The sequence below is a fragment of the Aegilops tauschii genome, chromosome 1 (assembly GCF_002575655.3).
Source record: "Aegilops tauschii subsp. strangulata cultivar AL8/78 chromosome 1, Aet v6.0, whole genome shotgun sequence".
Classification (NCBI taxonomy): domain Eukaryota; kingdom Viridiplantae; phylum Streptophyta; class Magnoliopsida; order Poales; family Poaceae; genus Aegilops; species Aegilops tauschii.
Window position 1 is genome coordinate 208,695,407 of NC_053035.3, and position 12,168 is coordinate 208,707,574.

The window sequence follows — 12,168 nt, forward strand, 5'->3', positions numbered from 1 at the left end:
GATGCAACACATTTGGACTTGTAGTTTGACTCGGATTCTGCTGGAGCGTCAGATTGTTTCGTCGATAAATCAAAGCTCCGGATAAACTTGAAGGTGAATCCAATTGGGTTGGAAAGAACATGAAATCTACTTTCCAACAAAAAAAGAATCACCCAATTCAGAGTACGTATGAAAGAGTTCTTGTCATTTTGAGTCAGGTATGTCTGTGCAGTCCGAATCTGAATCCAGAACGTGAGAGACTTGGACTCTATCTTCCCTTGGCCTAAAAGTGACGTGAGAGGACTTTTTGAACGACACCTAAACTTCTCTTTTTCCCTTATCTTCATATGTGGATTGTACAAATGTCCCATACATCTGCAATTAGACATGGCACAAAAGTCTGTGAAGTATTTTTGTCCTGAATGATATAAATAAATTAGTGCATAGTTTGTAGTATAAATCACCTCAGAGATATGCACGTATGCAATATTTTTGGTCGTATCCAAGGTAGTCATGTCCTCATAAAATTTCTTGAACTTTGTTCGTGCCCATGGAAAATTTGTAAATCTTGAATTATAGAAATTTTTCAACAAAAATAATTATCCCTTTGTACAAATCCATTTTATTATAAAAGTAATGTGCCAAGATTTGCCTTTAAAATGTTTAGATTGCTTGATTGGTATGTGCAGTTGCAAAAATAGGAACTTTGGTTGTAGTGCATGATTTATATTTTTTTACTGGAACGTCAAATGTTTCAGAAATTTTTACACAGTACTACTACGCAAATTGTTTATTTTGTCCTGTTTTTTCATATTTTTTAGAGTTACAGAAGTACAGTCAATATTCAGATTGCTACAGACTATTCTGTTTTTGACATATTATGTTTTTGATGCATTGTTTTGCTTGTTTTGATGGAACTATGGATCGTATCAAGTGGTATAAGCCATTGAGAAGTTATAATACAGTAGGGATAATGAAAAAATAAAATATGAATGGTTTGCAACAATTCTTAAAGTAGTGATTTGTTTTATTCTGCTAACGGATCTCATGAAGGTTTTGTTAAGTTTTGTGTGGATGAAGTGTTCGAAGATCCAGGAGGTCTCTATATGAGGAGAAGGAGGAGAGGCAATAATTTAAGCTTGGGGATGCCCGAGGCACCCCAAGTAAATATTCAAGGAGACTCAAGCGTCTAAGCTTGGGGATCCCCCGGAAGGCATCACATCTCTCTTCAACAATAATCGGTATGTCTCGGTTTTTGTTTTGTTCACATGATATGCGTAAATTCTTGGAGTGTCGTGTGATTTTTATTTTTCTTTTAATAATGCACAATGCTGGTACGAGATAGTCCTTAGTTTATTTATAGAATGCTCTTTGCACTTCACTTATATCTTTTGAGTATGGCTTTATAGAATGCTTCATGTGCTTCACTTATATCATTTGAAGTTTGGATTGCCTGTTTCTCTACATATAGAAACCGTTATTTGTAGAATGCTCTTTTTCTTCACTTATATTTATTAGAGCGTTGGCAAATATTTTATAGAAAGAATTAGACTCTCATGCTTCACTTATATCTATTCAGAGAGTCAACAGGAATTGGTCATTCACATGGTTAGTCAAAAATCCTACATAAAACTTATAGATCACTGAATTTGATATGTTTGATTCCTTGCAATAGTTTTGCGATATAGAGATTGTAATATGTGGGAGGTACTAGTGAATGATTGTGGTTTAGTAAGAATATTGGTGTTAAGGTTTGTGATTCCCGAAGCATGCACGTATAGTCTCTCGTTATGCTAAGAAGTTCGAGCATGATTTATTATTATTGTCTTCCTTATGAGTGGCAGTCGAGGACGAGCGATGTCTTTTCCTACCAATCTATCCCCCTAGGGGCATGCGTAGTAGTGCTTTGCTTCGAGGCCTAATAGACTTTAGCAATAACTATGTGAGTTCTTTATGACTAATGTGAGTCGATGGATTATACGCACCCTTACACTACAAAAAAAATACACTTCCGTGATGATACGTGTTTGTCACAATAGGTCACATTTTCTGTCATGCATGTACATCCATGAAGATTTTATGACAGAATCAAGATAGTCATACGTGTGCTGTCGTAGAAGTGTTCCATGACAATATCAAAATTATCATCACGGAAGTGTCCACTTCCATAACGATAAATGGCACGTCATGGAAGTGTTTTCGTTAAGGGTGACCGACACGTGGAATCCACCATAATGGGTTGCCGTTAAGCTATCGGGTGCTGGTTTGGATCCGATAACCCATTAACAGCCCCGATCAATGGGGAAATTCCACGTGTAAAATTCTCATTCATCGGAAGATCCACGTGTCGGCTCAGCGTTGGGACAGATATCATCCACTCATAGTACGGGAGGCGCCTATGATACGTCGGCACGTGGCAAGGCCCAACAGTGGCCCATTCAGGTGAAAAAGGCCGGCCCAGTCAAAATATTAACAGGCCGGCCCATATAAGGCCTACTTGTGTTAGGTCCATTTAAGCCCACGACCCATATGAGATGTGCCAATTCGGCTCGTCAACGGCCCGTTAATGAGTTGACACCATTGCAGCCCATCGTCAGTTCGAGCCCGTTAAAAACCCGCTATATATTTGGGCTCAATATCGGCCCGATGTGGTTTCGGCCTGTTAACGGCCCATTCGAGGGATGGGCAATTTTTAGGATGTACGTCTTTCGGCCTTTTAGCGACCCATTTAAGTGCCGGGCCAATTTTTGGACCGATGTGTCTTTCAGCCCGTTAACGACCCATAAATGAGTTGGGCCATTTGAAGCCGGACCTGAGTTTTGGCCTTTTAACAGCCCATGCTCTTCATGGTCTAATACCTGCCCGGTATCTCTTTCGGCGTGCTAAAGGCCCACAATACAGTTGGGCCATATACAGTACGACCTGACTTTCAGCCTCTTAGCGGCTCATGCTCTTCATGGTCCAGTACGAGCCTGATGTCTCTTTCAGCCTGCTAAAGGTCCACAGTATAGTTGGGCCATATGTAGCCCGACCTTAGTATCGGCTTGTTAACGGCCCATGAAATCAAATGGGCCCACCTGTTGCCCGCTTCGATGTCGGCCTGTTAACGACCCAGGAGGTAACAAGGCCGAGCATTAACTGTCAGCTCGTTTCAATTATAGCGACCCAATAGAGCTTTCGGCCTGGTTACGGCCCATTAACTTAGCAGGCCCGCTAAAGTTCGAACATGCCTGTAGGCTCAATTAGATAATTTGAGCCCATTACGACGAGCAATTCTGGACAGGACCAAAACCGATCAATCAAAATCCTATGAGAATTTTGGCCCCTGTGAGCCCATTAGGGAAGCCCATTATGGGCAGTGGGCTGCTTCCTTCATATAGGGCCCACGACTGTTCATGCTAACTAATAATTTCACTGCTTTTTTAGCTTCCTAGGGACCAATTAGCTGGAATGCGAGGCGCGCTAAGCAAACGTATGGCATACAAGGAAAAATGTTGCACATCCAGCATATATTATAGGAAATTACATCCATTGGGCAATCAAAGATTGATGCCAGTGCAAATAAATTAACAGAACCTAACGATCTACAACCTCACAATCTGCAACCTCAGCGCAGATGACGCCCATAAGCATGTGAGCAAGTTCTTCCTTCTTTGCTACACTGTCTCTGAAAATATTGATCAGTTGTTGTTGCGCAAGAATGTGCACCTCTGATTCCTCCATGATTTCCACCATTGCTTCAACCAGTAATTGGTTCACAAACATGCATTTTTTCCGTTGCATTCGAGACAGAGGAAACTGAACAAATTCAGATGGCAATTTTGGCAGGCTTGTATTATTGATAGTAGAGAGTGTCTCGACCACTGCATCATAACATAAGTTAGGAGGGGAACCGAACAGATTAATCAAGAGTTATTACCATATTACCTAGCCTAGATTTATTGGAAAGAAACAATGGGGTTGCCTTGCTTTTTTTAGAGTTTATCTTCTTATCTTCAGCAGCCTCCACAAAATTAACACACTAGCATTAATATCATTGGCCAGGTCAGATAATAGGAAAGCAACATTGACACAACGAACGTTTGGGCAACCAGACCACACCAGCCTACACCAAATTAACACAATATGGCACAACTATCATCAGCCAGGTAAGGTAATACGAAAGCAACGTTGACACAATGAATGAATGGGCAACCAGAACAACACTACAATTTAGTAATGTGCATGATATGAGATAGTACACTCATGCAGCTCAGTATCCAAAACTACCAGACAGTTTTCCTTACAAAAATCAACATTGTCGCCTTTAATTATACATTTTTCTACAACTAAATTTAGATCAGATAAAGGTTGGATTCACGCCGATTAACAAAATACATGCTGATGTAAAAATATAGTGATATACAACATGTACTTACATCAGCATTGGAGCATAGAGAATTTCCACAAGATATTTTCCTCGAATACGATCCCAGTATAGAAAGTCTTCTATCCTTTAAGCTTATTTTTTAAAAGAGAGATGAGTAAGAAATATGTAGAAAATATGATCAGAATTCTATAAAATTTCATGATGCGAGGATACGCACACGCTTCTTAGAATGGAGTTGAAATATTTTTGCTGGATTGCAGCGGACTAGTTTCTTTGGCCACTAGAATCTGTTTATTATCAGTAGGAGTTGGGTTTCTCTATGCTGGAGCAGTATCTATGAACACTGGAGTTGGTTTACAATCTTCTGGCGTTTGGATCTTTTGCAAAGACCTTGTTTGTAACCCTTCAAATACTAACATAGCCGTCTTCCCCTTGCATGCCTTATATAGAAGAATGGCGCTTCAATTATAAAACATGCTACAACAGAGAGATGAAATAGGTGCTGAAGAATAGAAAGGCATGACATATTGACATGTATTCCCTACATCCGGAAATAAATGGATGGGTCTAGGCGTATTTCAGTTCTAGTTACATCCATTTTTATCCATTTCTGCGAAATGTAATCCGGACGGAGGGAGTATGATGTAAGAGCTAGGGATACGACAGGACAACAGAGTAAAAAATAATAATTAAATGTAAAACTGTATGATAGCGGAATACATACAGAAAAACACTAAGGCAACATATGCGTCTATGATTGGGAAACTAAGATGGCATTGCCACGGACCACTAGAACAACACTTCAATGTAAAAAGAACATGATATGGTGATAACCCACAAGTATAGGGGATTGTTTGTAGCCTTCTTCGATAAATAAGAGTGTCAAACCCAATGAGGAGTTAAAGGCAGAACAAATATTCCCTCAAGTTCTATCGACCACCGATATAACTCTACGCACACTTGACATTTGGTTTACCGGAAACAAGTATGAAACTATTTTGCAAGAATAAAACTGTGAATACTTTGCGAGAATAAAACTTCGGATAAATTGCAAGGTAATAAAAGTGGATAGCTTTTGTCAATAAGAAAGTCATTTGTTCCTAGGCAATCGATAACAAGTACTAATCATTCTTGCAATTTTACATGAGGGAGAAGCATGAGCTAACATACTTTCTCTACTTGGATCATATGCACTTATGATTGAACCCCTAGCAAACATCCGCAACTACTAAAGATCATTAAGGTCGTGAAACCCAACCATAGCATTAAGTATCAAGTCCTCTTTATCCCATACGCAACAACCCATCTACTCGGGTTTAAGCTTCTATCACTCTCGCAACCCACCATAAGCAAATCATGAACGTATTGCAACACCGTACCCTACAGCAGGGGCCGCTCACGTTTGCGCGATACGAAGAACACCGTAGGACAGCACCAAAAATAAAATATACAATCATACGAACCAAGATCACGATTAACCCATAGGACAAAACGGATCTACTCAAACATCATAGGATAACCATGAATCATTGGAAAATAATATATGGAGTTGAGCACCATGTTTAAGTAGAGATTACAGTAGGGAGAAGAGGTGTTACACCGCTGCATAGAGGGGGAGAAAATTGGTGTTAACGATAGCAAGATTGTTGATATAGATCGCCGTCACGATCCTTGCCCCGGCGGCACTCCGGCGCCACCGGGAGAGAGGGGGAGAGAGCCCCCTTCTTCTTCTTCTTCTTCTTCTTCTTCTTCTTCTTCTTCTTTTTCTTCTTCTTCTTTATTGGCCTCCCCCCTAGATGGGAGGAGAGTTCCCCCTCTGGTCCATCGCCTCCATGCCGGCGGAGGGGCGGGAGCCCCTCCAAGATTGGACCTCCCTCTTTTTTCTCTTCTGTTTCTCGCTCCCCAGATCTGGCCGAAAACCGTTTCTTATATTCCGGGAGATTTGTAATTCCGATTGCGCCGAGATTTTAACACGATTTTTTCCGGATATAAGCTTCCTTGCGCCCGAAGTAGAGCTCCAACCGACGTTCGAATAGGGCACAACCCACCACCACGCGCCAGGGGCCTCTAGCACGCCCTGGTGTCTTGTGGGCTGTGTGGGCCTCCGTTTGCGGTGGTTCCAACTCCCAAAAATCACATATATTCCAAAATAATTCTTCGTGAAATTTTATTGCATTTGGACATCGTTTGATATGGGTGATACAAAAAACATGCAAAAAACAGGAACTGGCACTCGACACTGGATCAATAGGTTAGTCCAATAAATCATATAAAAAGATGCCAAAAATATGTGAAAGCTGTATAATATTAACATGAAACAATCAAAAATTATAGATACAACGAAAACATATCATATGGTCCTTCGACTGAGTGCCTTGGAAGTTGGAACCCATAATTTTCTCTTATCGCCTCTGCTATGGCCGCAATGTGATGTGCCAACGACTGGTGAATTGAGAATTTGAAATCCAGCTGCGCTGCCACCTGCTAGTATGTGTTGTGCAACAAGCCTAGCTGGGCCTGAACTTTCCCCAAACTCTTCCTAATCACCGCATATGTTTTCTGCGCGACCTCACCATTGCCATGAAGATGAACAACGTCTGCGGTGATGGTTTATGAGGTGTAGACGATCGATCCAAGGAATGAGTGTCTGGTACTACGGGATCTCAGCACAAAATTTGACTGAAAACAAATTCTCTGCAGGATGCTGATCATGAAGTTCTGTAGTGTTTAAACCCGTCCATGTAGTGGTATTTGGGTGGCAGTGCCCCTAGAGCTGTCAGTGTGATATTTTGGTCCTATAGTTTGGTCAGTTGACCCTGGCTTTTGCATGATCTACGTGACCTGGGTGCTGTAAAAACGTATCAATTACAACACTCACTTAGCCGCGTGCAAGAGATGGATTGGTGGAACTAGCGTAGCTCTCAATGGGGATGCGAGAATAATTAGGGATCGTAGGAAGAAGCAATGTGCATCTACAAAATTTTGTTCCAAATATGACCATATGTAACTTGTGCAAAAATAAAATGACCTAAATGAATATTCACACATCATTTTTTTTTCTTTTTTTATGTGTGTGCATGCCACACATTGTCATATTTTTTATGAAAATTTATAGATGAACAAGATATAACATAACCCATGCCCTTTATTTATTTATTTATTTATTTTAACTAAGAAATAAGACATTCGACAATGGATACGCCTAACCTTTTTATGCCAACGCCTTGCTGGCTGCGAACTAACCTGTGGTTGGATGGTTAGAGGGACTGTGGTATCCCCAGCCCACCAGGGTTCAAATCCTGATACTCGCATTTATTCCTGTACTTATTTTAGGATTTCCGGCGATGCGCATTCAGTGGGAGGAGACATTTCCGTCGACAACGAGGTGCCTACGGTGACTTTGTAAATTTCAAGATGCTATGTCGTCTTTCGGAGGTGCTCATAGGCGTAGGGTATGCGTGTGTGTTCATAGGGATGAGTGTATGCATGTGTATATGAGCGCTTGTGTATGTACTGATGTTAAAAAACGCCTTGCTCGCTGAGCTCGAAGGCATCACACCCAACTCCGTCTTCTTCAGTTGAAAAAATCTCCCTCTTCTCCCCTGTTCCAACCTAGTAAGAGCATCTCTAGCAGACCCCGCATCCGGCCGGCCCGCAAAATGCGTTTGCAGTTCGCGGAAAAACGGCTTTGCAGGCCGGCGCGGACGGCCGCAGATGCAGACATCGCATAACGGACCCGTAAAAAGGATATTCGCGGAATATGCTCTTTTACAGGTCGGCTTTGCGGGGCCTGATCTGGCGCAGCTCCTCCCGGCCCGGAAAACCTAAATTTGCACCTTAATTTGATCCAACATAATGCATTTCTTTGTTTTTTCAACAACATTGGATACATCACCAAATCTTTGCTAGAATAGTAAGACCAAAAAAACAAGAATCACAAGTATGCATTTTAGATGATTTCCAACTTCCATAACTGCTCCCACTAGTTGGACTAATATCTTCTCCATGCATTCGTTGTTGATCTGTGGATTCTTGATTTTGCATTCTTCTTTCTACATCTTTGGTTCGAAAGAAGTAGACGTTGCTTCCCCTCTAGTTGCACATGCAGCCACATCATTGCCTTCGATTCTTCTAAGGAGTGCGTCAACGTCTATTAAGTTTCTTCCTATCAATAAATCAACGTATTCGCCTTCCCAAAACCAAAATGAGCATCCATCTTCCTACACACATGATAATGTTCGACATGAGCTACCGCAATTGAACCAAAGAATGAGCTATCAAAATGAGCCGAACGAAAACAGCACGTACCCCATCGTTTTCGTATTTGAAGAACACCCATCCGGGGTGCTTCGGCGTGCCCGAAGTTAGCCACAGCACTGCCCGCGTGCAGTCGTCGCACTGTATGAGCGGCATCGGCGAGCCACAGAGCCGCTACGCGAGCGCCGAGCCCGGTGGATGGCCGGACGAATCCATGCCCGTAAACCGTCGGCGGCGGCGGGAGGACGAACCCGTACCTGCATGCGGCGATGCGACCTTGCCGGGGCTGCGGGAGATACTCTCAGACCATTCCATCGCTTGGCGCAGCCACCGGCGGCAGGAAAAGCCAAGTCCGGCATCTCCCGATGAAGGGCCGCAGATCCGCAACTTTCCAGCCCGCCGACGCAGGAGGGGGGGGAGAGGATAGGCCCATGCGTGTGGCGGCCTTTCGGCGTGCTCCCGCCGGCTGCTTTCGCCGGAATCTTGGGCGGCGGCCCGGCGGTGGGCGAGAGGAGGTGGTTGGTGAGGAAAGCGCGGGTTGAAATGTCTCCCACAAACCGCTTCCGTTTATATATAGGGCATCGCAGATGTGAGAGGAAACCCGCGTATTCACGGGTTGGGGCCGAGATTTTGAGCGATTTTGCTCTAACCGTGTGTTACACAAGGGCGAGTGCTCGGCGGCTGATCCGCGGCGGCGTGCTTCCATCTTCTCACCCAACACCGGCGGCCTCGTCAGGTTGTTCCCTACTTCCTCATAGTAAATCGTAATCCTCCCCTCTCTGGTTTTCCCTTCCGGAGACACGGCGTGATTTGAAGAAGGAATCAGTGCCGATCCTGGGAGTGGGATTTCTTCTCAATCCGAGACGATCTCGAGGTCCGAGCAGTGGCCTGTATAAAATAGCTAGCGGGGCCGGGACGGAGAAGAGTCAACCAAGCCCAGCCTGTGATTTGATTTGAAGAAGGAATCCGCGAGCGATGGGGAGGAAATTGCCCGCTCTTGCTCCGGCCGGGGCGGTGGCGGCGGCGGGAAGGAAGCGAAAAGGTGCAACCTTGACAACGCTCGCCGCGTGCAAGCGCCCTGCGCGGGCGCAAGTAATCGGCGGCCGGGCGTCCCTGCCCACCGACATAGTTGGCCTCATCACCTGCCGGCTCCTGGCCGGTGACGGCGACGGCGACGGCGACGTGGTTGAACATCGCCTTCCGCGCCGTCTGCTCCGGCTGGCGCGCCTGCACGCCCACGGCGCGCGACCCCACTTTGCGGGATCCCCGCCTACGCCGGCTGGGTCGCTCTCTGTGACGGCGACGCCGTCCGCCCAGACGATGCCTGCGAGATCGTCTTCTTCCATACGCGCACGGCCAGGCGCCTCCGCGTCCTCCTCCCGGTGCTCCGGCAACACAGGATCGTTGGCTTCACCGACGGACCCCTCATCCTCGTGCACAAGCGCACCACCTTGGTCCGCGTGCTGCACCCGTTCACGCGCGTCGTGGTCGATTTCCCGCCCCTCGCCCCCGTGTACCACGCGGTAGTCAGGCGGATGAAGCTGCTCGACATGAGCGCCGCGATATGCAGCAGCGCGTCCTCGGCGACCTCCATTGCCGTGGTGGTCTGGTTCCTCTGCACAAGTGTGGTGCTCGGCGCCGACCCGGGTTCAGATTGGGAGGTTCTCCACCGAGGTCTTTATGTTTGGAATACCTTGTCCTTCCAAGGAAAGCTCTATGCCACCACCCTGTCTTCACACGAGATCCTGCAGCTATACCCTCCTCCCAGACAGGAATCCCTCGAGAATTCTGTGGTGGTTGCTCATGCTCCATATTTTGCTGATCGCCTGCATAGCGATTTTCTACTCGTGGAGTCTGGTGGAAGAATGCTGCTCGTCATCCGGCACCCAGCTCCTGGTACAAAGGAGATGGACTGGTCGGGGCTAGCAGTCTTCAGGCTCTATGAAGTGCATCTGAGCAGCCAGCGGTGTAAGATTATCCCGGTGAACACCTTAGTCGACCGCTCGCTGTTTCTCAGCGGTGACCGATGCCTGTCTGTTTCGGCCAGGGACCTCCCAACCTTGAGCAGCAACTCCATCTACTTCAATCTACCATTTGACCCCATTGTGTTGCATTCGCTGGGGACTGGTTTGTCCGAGCGCTTAGCTGAGTCCTGCAAAATACATGACGGGAAGGACAGGATACGCCCATCTGTGCGCCCCTTCACCATGGCTGATCATCTCATGACCTACTGCCATACTCCTGAGTGGTATGTTTTCCTTCCTCAGTTCCCTTCCTAGCACAGATGCACCTCATCAGTATCCACCGCAATGAATGGATGTATGTTTAATTCTAATTTCGCTTGTCCTTCTCTTCCTCAACATATGTAGGTCTAAAGGACTCATGTTCCACGAGTACCAACACATACCTGAATCTTTCAAGGAACTGATTAAGAACATACGGGCACAGGATGTGCAAGTGCGGATTCCACGTATTGGTTGAGCTGACGCTACGCTTCACATTGCCCACTGAATAATGAAGGTACAAATAATGCCAGTATAGGCAATAAAGGCACAACTTCTTGCAACTGTCTCAGTTAACATTTTTTCAGTCACACAACTTCTAACCTGGCAGTCTCTGTGTTGATATCAGTGTTATCATTTCTTGCATATTTGACTTGCCTGGTGCAATTTGCAATTAGTAGATTCCTACCAAGCGTAAGAGCAGTAACCATATCATCAGCAATGTGATCTCATTATAACCTGCTGCAGCTACATATGAGTAATATGGCTATGATTTAAGAGCAAACCAATTTCATTATCCACTTCTGTTCACACTGTCTCAGTATCCATTTTGTGAACATCAATTGTTTACAGCAGTAGTTATTACCAGCAATGTGACTATATGAGTGACCTAATCTTATGACCGTTTTTGTGAACACCAATTGTTTACAGGTTCTGGCAGCATATGGAGAAGAAGAGAAGGGGCATGAACCTGAAGATATTTTGTTTACTAGGATTGTTGAGAACTTGGTTAACGTATGTATCTGTCCAAATATATGATTATTTAGGAAAATGAAAATCCATCCTCAGTCATGTTGATTGCGGGGTGTATTTTGTCACCAAGTATGTTTGGGTGTTGAACTGCAGTGAAACTTTCTGTGTATTTTTGAACTTTGAGAAAATAATGCCCATGTGACCTTCATGGCCTCGTTTTTTGATACATAGCCCCGTCTTAATAATGCGAAGTTGGATTATCGTCCTTGCATCAAAGTTACTGCAGGATATATGTGTCGCGTTAATTTTTCTTGTGTTCATAGACCACCTGCTTATGCATTTGGTTGTAGGTTATCTTATACTGATTCTTTGGGACCTGCCAAACTTGTTTGTGAAAATGTTAAACCTGGTCGCGGGCATGTATTTTAGTTATTTCCCAGAACACTCAAGTAACTCTTCATAATGAAAGCTCAAAATGACTTGGTTTTCTTTATTTATTTGCACGGTGATTTTATCGAAAACAGAAATTTTCCCATCATGGTCTTGCAAATGTTCTGAAGTCTTACGATATGAAGCGGTCAGTGTAGA

The 12,168-nt window shown here is 44.6% G+C and overlaps 1 pseudogene; it reads left to right on the forward strand.

Moving 5' to 3' along the window:
- Positions 1 to 9,347: 9,347 nt before the first annotated feature.
- Positions 9,348 to 11,806, forward strand: LOC109741813 (uncharacterized; annotated as a pseudogene).
- The last annotated feature ends 362 nt before the right edge of the window (positions 11,807 to 12,168 follow it).